The sequence below is a fragment of the Musca autumnalis genome, unplaced genomic scaffold (genome assembly GCF_047663935.1).
Source record: "Musca autumnalis isolate F117 unplaced genomic scaffold, ASM4766393v1 scaffold_2, whole genome shotgun sequence".
NCBI classification, from domain to species: Eukaryota; Metazoa; Arthropoda; class Insecta; order Diptera; family Muscidae; genus Musca; species Musca autumnalis.
Window position 1 is genome coordinate 268,673,310 of NW_027411755.1, and position 12,457 is coordinate 268,685,766.

Consider the following 12,457-nt stretch of genomic DNA (forward strand, 5'->3'; position numbering starts at 1 on the left):
ACAAATTCACTTAAAATAACTGTTTCAATTTCTCGTTTTTATTCACTTGTAAACTTGCACGGCGACTGCTAATTTGTTTTCGCACGAAAATGAACTTTATGACGACAGCAACTACGAGGGTAGTTCGGAAACTTCTTAGCGTAGAACAAAAAGCGCGGTATAAACAGAAAAAAGTTAAGTGTTTTGGTAACTTCCATCTCTGTTATGAAAACATTTTGTTTCGATCTGGCAACTCCTTCATATAGAAACAGGTGTTCAAAAAAGACGCATCCGCAATTTTTTTACAATGGAAAATGCGTGCTGTCATTAAATATTTACATAAAAAAGGTTTATCGGGACAAGAAATTCATAATGATATGGTGAATGTGTTAGGTGAAAGTGTTCCTTCATATGCAACAGTAAAAAATTGGGTTGCTGAATTTAAACGTGGTCGTACAAGCATTGAAGATGAACCACGTAATGGACGTCCAAACAGCAACAACAACAGAAATTGTAGCCAAAGTGCATCATATGGTATTAAATGATCGACGAATAAAAGTGCGTGAAATTGCTAATATCATGGGCATCTGAAATGATCGAGTCCATTTAATTTTGCATGAAAAACTACAGATGAAAAAGCTTTCTGCAAGATAGGTGCCGCATTTGTTAACAGTCGATCAAAAACGCATACGAATGAACATTTCTCAAGCTTGTTTGGATCGTTTTAAGCGAAATAAAATGGATTTTAAGCGTCGTTTCATAACAGTTGATGATCCACCACTATACTCCAGAGACAAAAGAACAATCCAAACAATGGACTGAAGCTGGAGGAAGTGCCACAAAGAAGGCAAAAACAATTCAATCGGCTGGTAAGGTTATGGCAACGGTTTTTGGGACTTCAAAGGTATTTTATTGATTGACTATCTGCAAAAGGGTAAAACAATAAATTCAGAGTACTATTGCAACCTTTTGGATCAATTAAATGTACAAATTCGAGAAAAACGTCCTGGCTTACAACCAAAAAAATAATTTTTCATCTAGACAACGCACCAGCGCACAAGAGTGTTTTAACAATGGCTAAAATCAACGAATTAAAGTACGAGTTGCTTGACCACCCACCTTATTCTCCTGATTTAGTTCCCAGTGACTTTAACTTGTTCCCAAATCTAAAAAAATTCCTTGCTGGCAAGCGTCAAATGAAGATGCAATTACAGTTGTAAACCACTATTTTGAAGACCTTGAGGAAAACTATTTTAATCAAGGGATAGAATTGCTAGAAAAGCGTTGGACTAAGTGTATTGAAGTTTCAGGAGATTATATTGAAAAATAAAAATATTTTTGAAAAACTAACTATTCTCTTTCATTGATAGGCTAAGAAGTTTCCGAACCGCCCTCGTATTGCCATCAGTAATGTAAAAATTACAACTGGCAAACGCGACTCGACGCTGGTCGCAATACGGAATAGACCCATTATATTAATACTGTGTACCGTGCTAATTGTGCTGAGAAAACACCAGACCTCGTTTATCTGCTCTGAATTAATTAATTATACAATCTTAGAAAAACTTAAATGTGGGGTTTGTTTTCCTCAAAATATGCATTTTTTATTCTATTAAAAGCATTGTCACCTATAACCTGTTCACCTAATTTACTTACATCAAAAAATCTTCATGTATTTGAAGTGAAATTTAATGTGATGTTTCAAATTCATAATCATGTATCTACTGTACGAAACTAAACCAGTTACAAAATATGCTAGTTGTTAATGGAAGCTCCATCTAGTGAAAAGTTTATATAAGTCCGTGTTTATACGTTCAAACTGGAATGGAAAATTTTCTTCTCAATTTCTTTTAAAAATTCCCGCAAATAATGATTCTTCTTCTGATTCTTCTTCACACTCATTTTCTCGTTTGATCATTCAAAGGCAATACTAAGGCGATTATGCCCAGCTAACAATTTTTTCCGGTTGCTCTGATTTTCGATTTTTTTCTAAGATTTTCTGAATATTTTTTTTTAGAAATTTGCCGATTTCTCTAATTTTTTCCTAGATATTTGACCGATTTCTAAAAGGTTTTCTTTAAGAAACCCTAAACATTTTCTGAAGTATCTTAAGAATCTTCGTTCCGATTTCTAATCGATTTTCTAAGGCATGTTTTGTTTGGTTGTTATCGAAAAACAAAGTTTTTGGTTATGAAATTCGCATATACAATTTTTAGCATTTTTTAATATAAATGCAACATATAATAATTGAAGCTAGTGTTGATAGCAAATGTATGAGTTGTTGTTTATTTGCCGGCGGAGAGAATAGAGAAACAAAACAGAATATACGAGTACAAGGGTGTGTGTGTACCCCCTCTTATTCTTCTCTACTCCCTCGCCCATAAACTCAATTTTCTTTCCCATTAACTTTGAACGTCTAAACATCGACTAATAAAGCTTTGAATGGTTAATGCATAGAATTGTCACAAAGTAACTTTAAACTTTATGAAAAGTCAACCATTTCCTAATAGATGGCGTTCTTGTTAGGTTAATATTGGTCTTGACATGTGTCACTTACCCATAATATGTGTATTTAAGTCTTGTGTCAGACTATGAAAATTTTCATGAACATGTTTTGAGCTTATGGGTAAGAAGGGAGAAAGGGAGCTCATTCACCTCCTCTCTCCCCTAAAAGCTTAAATATTTTCATGTGTTATTTTCAGTGTCTGGCACAAGAGTAAGTCGAAATAAAATTTGCACATGGATACCGCTCAATAAAATATATTCGCTTGCTACGTTTTTCAGGAAGTATTTGCAAATCCTAAGAAAAACTTTTTATATTCTTAAATAGTGAAAAAAATTGTACAAAATCAGATGATTTAGAAATGGTAATTATTGTTTTTTTTTACAAACCAAACTGAACCAATTTTCCTGAAATTCTTAGGGAATGTACAAGGATGGCCCCCGATGAAAATAGGCAACATGTTGTTTAATTTTGGAGGGGCGGGGAACTTCCCCTATACTCTATTTTTTGAAAATGCTATACTTACAAAAATTACGAATTTATCGATTTAGAAATTAATTTGCGAGGCATTTGTGGTCGTGTCGTCGATCTTACATAAGTAGGGTTGGGACCCAAAGACTTTTTAAAATATGTTACATCTACACTGAACCGATTCTCCTGAAAATTTTCAGAGAATGTACAGGTATGGGTCAGGTGAAAATAGGATGGATATTTTTTTGAATTTCGAAGGGGGCGGAGAATATTTCCTATGCGATATTTTAAAAAACGACACATCTTAAAATAAATAAAATAAAAATCAAATGTCGTTTGTTTTTTTTTTTTTTTTTGTGAAAAAATTGACCAAGCCCACTTGTACGCACACTTTTTTCAATTTCAATTTGTTTACAAAAACTACTGAACCAATTTTCCTGAATTTGTCAGGGATGGTCCCTGATGAATCTACCTATTTTGTTGAATTTCGGAGGGGGCGGGGTACTTCCCCAATACCCTTTTTTTTAAAATGCAATATGCAAAGTAATTACGAATGTATCGGTTAGGAAATTAATTTGCAAGACCTTACCTACAAAATGATTTAAAATGTTTATTTATCAGCACCTTGCGCAAGTTTTTGAAGCCACCTTAAACAGATATACAAGAGTCGACTCCGCCATGGGGTTGGGGCAGCTTCGCCAGAAAGAAATCTTGTTACTTGGTTTTTAATGTTTTTGATTCAATAGAAATATACCAGCTGTCAAAATACATTAATTGTGTTCCTGCACTTTTTTAATGCTAAAGCTAGCAAAAATCGATCTACCAAAGTTGCTTTTTCATACAAATTTGTTCAAAAAGTACGGGAACCGAAAAAGACAGAAACGTCAGGAAATCTGTAAGAAATGTCAAATCAACGTATCAGCCAAGCAGAATACAGCAATCATGTTGCTGATTATTGCCCATTTGTATTTAATATGTGACATTTTCTATGAACTTTTTCCAAGAAAACTACAAAATTTGTTGGTAGATTTTTTCATCTCAAAGAGCATATCATAATTGAATTGAAAAATATATTTTGTGGGCTTGTTAACATAAAGATAATTTCTGATCAATTTTTTAAAAATATAATGTTTTACGGAAGTGGTGGAAAAATCAAAATTGCAATTTTTACTTAAACAAGTAAAAAAGTATCAGTCGGCTTTGCCGACAGAGATATACCCTCAGCCTGTGTGAATTGAAACTTTCATCTATTCACAATATCAAATATAATACCGGCTGTACATTTCCAAAGGCTGTACATTTCCTGAAGTAAAACTACCTTTGGACAAAATGTTAGGAGATCCAAAGTTTGTACGGTTGCTCCACTCAACAGATATAGCGCGTAGCTTTTTAGTGACAGCTTTTTAACTGAGGGGTAAGGTACCGGAAGGTACGCATCGATAGTGCCCATCTTCGAAATTAAACAAAGCTTGGGAAAATATTACGTAAGCCAAATTTGGGACTGAATCGGCAGATCCGATCGAAAGTTATCGTGCGCTTCATTCAGCCACTTTACATGGTTCCATAGTGGTTTTTATAACTTTAGGGCTTTTTTCTCAGGACGAATGGATTTGTGCCCTAAAAAACTTGTACCGTCGTAATGGCGGCAGCGAATGCAATTTATTACAACAAAGATCAAAGTGATTCGAGGGAAGGCCGTAAACTGATTTTTTTTTTTAAATTTGGACGTGAGGTACCCGAAGGTGTGACATATGCAGTCAAAATTCGAACCTGATTTATGTCTTGTAGAAATATTACGATGTTCAAAGTACGGACCAAATCGGATACTCTCCTCCAGAGTTATCGTGCGCACAAGTTTTCCGAACATTTTTGGAATTTTGTGGGGGAGGTACCGGAAGGAGTGGACCGATATAACTTATCTTCAAACCTAAACTTAATTTGGACAAAATATTACGAAGGCCAAATTTTGGACCGAATCGACAAATCCGTTCGAGAGTTATCTTGCGCTCCAACCATTACACACGGTGTCAAAGGGATTTTTTGCAACTTTCAGGTTATTTTTTCAGGAAGTATGGACTTGCCCCTGATGAAACTAGTACCGTCGTATGTGGGGCAGTGAATTCAAGTTGCTACAACAAAAATCAAAGCGGTTCGAGAGCAGGTACTAAACTGAACTTATCCGAAATGTTGTGTGGGAGGTACCCGAAGGAGTAGACCGATTGAGTCCATATTGGAACCTCATCTAAATCTGGTAGACATTTCACAATGTGCAAAGTATGGACCAAATCGGACAAGCCCTTCAAGAGTTATCGTATTTTCCGAACTTTTTCGAACTTTTGTGGAGGAGGTACCGGAAGGAGTGGACCGATATAGCCCATCTTCGAACTTAAACTAAGTTTGGACAAAATATTACGGAATGCGCTCCAGCCAGCCAGACAGACGGACGGACATTGCTAGATCGACTCCAAATTGTCTAAAACGGATTTCGTCCAAACATACTTGGGGTCTAAAACCATTACTTCGATGAGGCACATTTTGCCCGTATGAAAGTGTATATATACCGATTAACCGTATATGGATATCATTAGAAAGCTAATAAAATTGTCAATCACATGAATTCAATTCGCCGATTTCAAGTTCGTTGTTTTCGATGTTAGAACAAAAATCCGTTTTCTTATACCGTTTTAAAGGAAAATATCAGTGAAAATATTTCAGAAACATGACCTATAGCGAAAATTTCCTTTTGGGTTCTTATTATACTGACCAAGGGCTTTCATCTTCAAAAAGGAATTTTCCACATCCGAAAACAGCGGAGGGATTTTCAAATGCGAACTTTGACATCGATCGAAATTACACTAAAAAATTGTTGTAGCAGTGAAAATGTTCTACAAGATTGGCCTTTTTTTCTAGGTTTCATCATTTTTGAGATATAGAAGTTCAAATTGGGACAATGTACTGACTGTATCGCCTGCTTTTAAAACAACCATACGTCCTATCGAAATGGGAATAAAGAAAATGTTGTAGAGGATTTTCACTACAACAACATTTTCTTTAGTCGAGAAAACCTAAAATAAACCTAAAAATGTGAATGCATGCATGACATGGTTTTATAAGGAGGCGATACAGTCAGTGCATTGTCCTAATTTGAACTTTTATATCTAAAAAATGGTAAAACCTACAGAAAATCGCTTAAGGTCAATCTTGTAGAGAATTTTCACTGCTATAACATTTTTTAAATCCTATTTCCATAGAGCTTGCGATTTCCAAGCAAAATCGTGAAAGCCTAAAAAGCCCTAAAATGTGAACTTTGACCGCGATTTATTAGAAAATCCCTGCGGCGATTTTTTTTTTGTTTTTTGATTTTTCTCATCTATAAACATTGTAGATTCTAAATCCGCAAAAACTTCCAAGGCGTAAGCACTTTTCATTTAAAATTAGTTAAGGCGCACCGTGCCTGAAGTACTAAAAACAAAAAGATGCTGGCATGTTGTAATGAAATTACGGCTATAAGTATCGACAATTGAAAACATTTCATGTTCCAGTGGCAATCTGGTTTCGAACCATAAGTTAAATCCATTAATTAATTATAATTCAAAAGCAGATTGCCTTTTGGACGCAGTAAAACGCTATAAAAAACATTTTTAGGGGTCCATTTCATCACCATATGCCCTATCCTTTTTCTGTTTTCAGTACTGTCAACTTAATTAAAAATTTGGCAGGAATTGTGGTGGGAAATGTTCTTTATGGGTAATAGCAGATGTCTTATACATATTTGTTAATGCTTTAAGTAATTAAATTCGATTATGTTATAATTATTGTTCTCATTTTTATGGCCCAGAGATTGTCATTTGACAATGGTGTCATTCTTATTAAATTCAGTTTTAATATTCTCATGAAATTATTAACAAAGCGTTTCATAGATGTCAAATGGTTTAATGTTTTACTTTAATTGTATTGAAATACATTTCTCAGTGAAACATTTGTGATATTTCAAATTGCTTGCTACACTTTCTGACAAAAAAACAAACACATACCTGTCACAACAAAGATCGCAGCCACCCTGGTCACGCAAACCCCTTTTGGAACAAAAGTTTTCGTTTCCATTTCGTTTGGATTTTTGTGAATTGTGTCAGTTAAGTGTGTTATGGTTCATAAACTCGTAGATTTATGGTAAAAGTGTTTCCAGATGAAGCCCCGCAAGTCGTGTAGCATCAAGTCAACGCTGCTGTTTCTTTGACTGTTATTCCCAACACAATTCCCATTGCCATTGTAGTCACTCCCATATTGGTCGTTGCAGCTAAACCTGATACAAGACGGAAAAACGAAAGGTGTCCATGCTATAGAGGATAAGAATGGGCTATGTGAATACGAAAACCAACTCTTCTAATATATTAGTGTCGTAATGTTACCCGGCAGAGTAGTTTTGTTCTAAAATAAACGTAATATTACTTTATTTCGCCATTCGCTTTCCTTCTCAGGGGATAGAAAAGTTTTCCCCCAACAGTTTCAAAAGATATTCTTTAATGCTATTGAAGAAAGGCTCTGGCAAATGTCTCATTGTGTAGCTTGTTGCTGTTGTTGCCATTGAATTTGCTATTGTTGTCAGTGGTGGTTGTGTGCAGAACAGCATATGTTGGTTCAGAAAATAAGAAGTGCTTCCGTTTTGTTGCCAACACCATTATCATCATCGGCTACCAGGCAACTTACAGCATTATTTAATGAATGGTTTTTGGGTTTTCGATTTGGATTTAGACCAACGTTGATCATCTCTCCATTGAATGCTTTCTGTGGTTTCCTTGATACTTCTTTGTTACCTTCGCTTGTAGTTTAAATTCGTTGTGATGGGGGGTGAGGGTGCAGACGTCCATATTGAATTCTATTGATGTAACTGCGACCAAAGAGAAACAGATGCAACTGCAGTTACAAATGTTGTAAGGAATGCAAAATTTGCTCAAATAGTTATGATTTGGAAATGGAAGACAGAGGCGTGTTTAGTGACTAGTAAAAGAAGGGCATCATGGAAATAAAATAATGGCAAAATTTGGAATAGGGGAAAAGTAACAACAGAAATAACTAACTCATAGAACTAGCCAATTCTCCACCCAATTATTGGTTGGCCACTCTTCTTACAAATCAATCCATAAATGTACATGGACATCGCCTCATTCGAACGGACATATAAAAATGAGCCATAGGTTTATTAGGCCAAAATAGGTGTATTAGACCAAAATAAAATTGAAAGGATAATCAGATAGATAAATAAACACCTAACGGCCTCAGAAAATCACAGGATGTCCACAACAATTTTACCCTTTTGAAATCTATAAAAAAACGAAAAATTTTGATATCAGATAATACATGGAACCATATTCAGGAGAGAAACAATCTACATTACAAAAACTGGGTAGCCCTTACCTAAAATGTAAACATACAAAAATCCCCTTCATTTAACTTCCACTTTTCACCCGCATGTTTATTTTAATAAATTCCGTTGACACGTTGTATAGTGATTTCCTCGATTCCTTGTATAGAAATCTTTTGAAATGTCCCTTATCGAATTAATAGTTTTAAAGAACTTCCGTTTTAGACAATTTGAGTCGATTTAGCCATGTCCGTCCGTCTATATGTCTTGTTGACTGTATTGGAGTTATAATTCAATTGTATAGCACAGCAACATGTATGTTTCACACACTTTGTATTTTGGCCTTAGTAGGCATTAATGTATCTAGTAGGCATTGAAATACGAATTTGTCAATTTTCCTAATTTGTATGTATGCATTGAAAATATTTATTCAGTCAATAAAAACGATTCAAACTAACAGATTGGAGTGCACCAACACTCTCCATACTTCCCTAAAAAATTGCCCAAAACCAGCCAAAACACCACTATGGCCAACATGTGTAGTGACTGGTGCGCACAACACATTTCGAACAGGATATTGCGTTGGTCCAAAATTATCTCCTGAACGGATTAACCGTATTGGTCCAAACTTTGGATCTTGTAATATTTGGTCTAAAATTTTTTTAAGTTTGAAAATGGCTCATTTTGATCCGCTACATAGGATACCTCCTTCCTTCTGTTTAAGGTCTGATCGAGGATACTTTTGAATTTTTTCACAAAGGTACTTCTTACGATCCTGTTTCCGGCGAAGTTATGTTTTTCATGGACAAAATAAGGTTAACATCCAATGTCGGGCCATTTATTCAGGTACCTCCTCAGCAACTCTTTGAAGAATTAATCCAAATCCATATTTTTGTCGGCAAGCTTATACATTTAAAAAGGGCCACTAAATTCTGAACTCCCCCAAAAAGATTTTGGTTGTATAGCCGAGGGTATATCTACGTAGTCAAAACCGACTAATAGTTTTGTTACTTGTTATCAAAATAATTTGATATTTTTAACACGTTCGCGGACACCCAATTTTTTCAGAAGTTAGTTTTTTTGTATTTATTAAATAATTATTAGTCCTATTACAATTTTTTATTTATTATATTATAGATATTGATAAAATTAATAGTACTATGTACTTTAATCGCAAAAACGTACGATTGTATAGAAGTAAATGACAAAAAATTTACTTTGCAAATGAATGCTATAGCATTCACGTCCGCGAACGTGTTAACTTGAAATCGGTCCGTTCACTATTGCGGGTACGCCACTGATTTTTAGAGCAAAAATGTTTCACAAAAAGAAATTTTGGATTCCATCCATGATGACCGTCAAGTTCAATGTAAGAATCCATTTGTAGCAGAACTATGTGCACTGTGAATGTTGCCGATTCGTGACGGCTTTACTTGGGATGTAAATAATTTATAACCTTCGCTGGCTGGTAATGCTGTCGAAGACCTCTTCTTCTGCAACCTTTATGCAGTTTATATTTAAATATTGTATTTTCTTTGATTTCTTCGTCGTCTTCTTTACCTTAGTCTTGTGTCGGCTTTGCTGTGAGTGTTCATACATATGTTTTCACATTTCATCAAAGATGCAAATGTCTTTTTGGCCTTACAACTGTTAAGCTTTTTTTGCCGGTTGTCGTTACGGCTACCGGTGCAGATGCCATTGCAGTTGTCGTTCTTTCGGTTGGTCTCATCTTTCAACGCCTGTGGAAAAACAGACGCTTGTATTTTTTTCTAACGCTTGGCATTCGTACCTGCCTGAATTACAAAGGATGAGACGAACTTTGCTAAGGGTTCGAGTGCAATTTGCCATTATTGTCGTTGTCTACAAACCATTTGGGATGCAGTTGGTAATGTATTTTTTTAAGCTATTGAAGGCGAGAAAAAACAGATATTCGTGTTGGAAATACTGCAGCAACAGCCATATTCAAGCAATGAATTTTGATGGAGTTTTTGTATGCGGCTTTTTAAATTGTTAAGACTCAGAATCTACGAGATTCGTTCTTGGATGTCTTACGGACATCTTAAATATAAATTCGGAATTTGAAGTATTATCTATAAATTTTAAAAAGTAAGAAGACAAATTCTATTTTATTGGTATTTTATATTACTTTCGTGGACCGACGAAAAAGTGGGAAAGGATGGCAAAATACGAATTCTTTGTGCAAAAGTAAGACAAAGTAAAGACATTTATGAATCATTACTTGTTATTGTAATATGAAAGTAAATACTTTAAAACATCAATAAACAAGTAAACAAGTAAAAAAGTATCAGTCAGCTTTGCTGACAGAGATATACCCTCAGCCTGTGTATATTGAAAAAATTTTTTCCAAAAAAACGTATGAGGGTTTTAAAAATTTTGGATGTATGAACCGACAAAAATGTTGATTAGGATTAAATATCAAAAGTTTTGCGAAGGAGATACTTAAAGGAATGGATCGACATTGACCATTATGGAAGTGGATCTCCAGCCACTACATATGGCTGTTCGCTCAAAAAGTATGGACTTGCCCCTGAAAAAAATTTTACCATCGTAATTGAGGCAGCGAATGCAAGCTGCTTCAACAAAAATCAAAGTGATTTCATTGTAGGTCTTAAAGTGAACTTATCCGAAATTTTGTGTGGGAGGTACCGGATGGAGTGGACAAATATACTCCTTATTTGAACCTGATCTATATCTGGTAGATATATTAGGATGTGTAAAGTATAGACCAATTCGGCCACTCCCTTCAAGAGTTACCGTACGAACAATTTTTCCGAACATTTTTGAACTTTTGTGGGGGAGGTACCTGAAGGAGTGGACCGATATGGCTTATCTTCAAACTTAAACTATGTTTGGACAAAATATTACTAAAGCCAAATTTTGGACCGAATCGGCAGATCCGTTCCAGAGTTAACTTGCGCTCCACACGGTGTCATAGGGGTTTTTGCAACTTTCAGGCTATTTTCTGAGGAAGTGTGGACTTGCCCCTGATGAAACTTGTACCGTCGTATGGAGGGCAGTGAATATAAGTTGCTAAAACAAAAATCAAAGCGATTCGAGAGATGGCCCTAAACTGAACTTTTCCGAAATTTTGTGTGGGAGATACCCGAAGGAGTGGACCTATTGAGACCATATTGGAACCTCATATTACTCTGGTAGAAAGTTTACGCTATACAAAGTATGGACCAAATTTGTCACTCCCTTCAAGAGTTATCGTGCGCACAAACTTTCCGAACTTTTTCGAACTTTTGTGGAGGAGGTACCGGAAGGAGTGGACCGATGTAGCTCATCTTCGAACTTAAACTAAGTTTGGGCAAAATATTACGAAAGCCAAAATTTGAACCGAATCGGTTCATCCGTTCGAGAGTTATCGTGCGCTCCAGCCAGCAGGACAGACAGACAGACAGACAGACAGACGGACGGACATGGCTAGATCGACTCCAAATTGTCTGAAACACATTTCGTCCAAACATACTTGGGGTCTAAAACCATTATTTCGATGAGGCACATTTTCATCGTATCAAAGTGTATATACCCTCCTTAGCCTAAAGGCTGAGGGTATAAAAAGTATCGGTCGTTTTTGCCGACAGAGATATACCCTCAGCCTGTGTATATTGAAACAATTTTTTTTCCAAAATACGTATGTATGTATTTAGGGGGTTTTAAAAATTTTGTTCAAATTTTGATCAAGAGTTTTGCGGAGGAGATACTAAATGGAATGGATCGACATTGACCTTTATGGAAGTGGATCTCCGGCAACAACATATGGTGCCATAGGGGGTTTTTAGACTTTTCGGGCTGTTTGCTCAAGAAGTATGGACGTGTCCCTAAAAACACTTTTACCATCGTAATTGAGGCAGCGAATGCAAGTTGCTTCAGCACAAATCAAAGTGATTCGATATTAGGTCTTAAAGTGAACTTATCCGAAATTTTGTGTGGGAGGTACCGGATGGAGTGGACAAATATAGTCCATATTTGAACCTGATGTACATCTGGTAGATATATTAGCATGTGTAAAGTATAGACCAATTCGGCCACTCCCTTCAAAAGTTACCGTACGAACAATTTTTCCGAACATTTTTGAACTTTTGTGGGGGAGGTACCTGAAGGAGTGGACCGATATG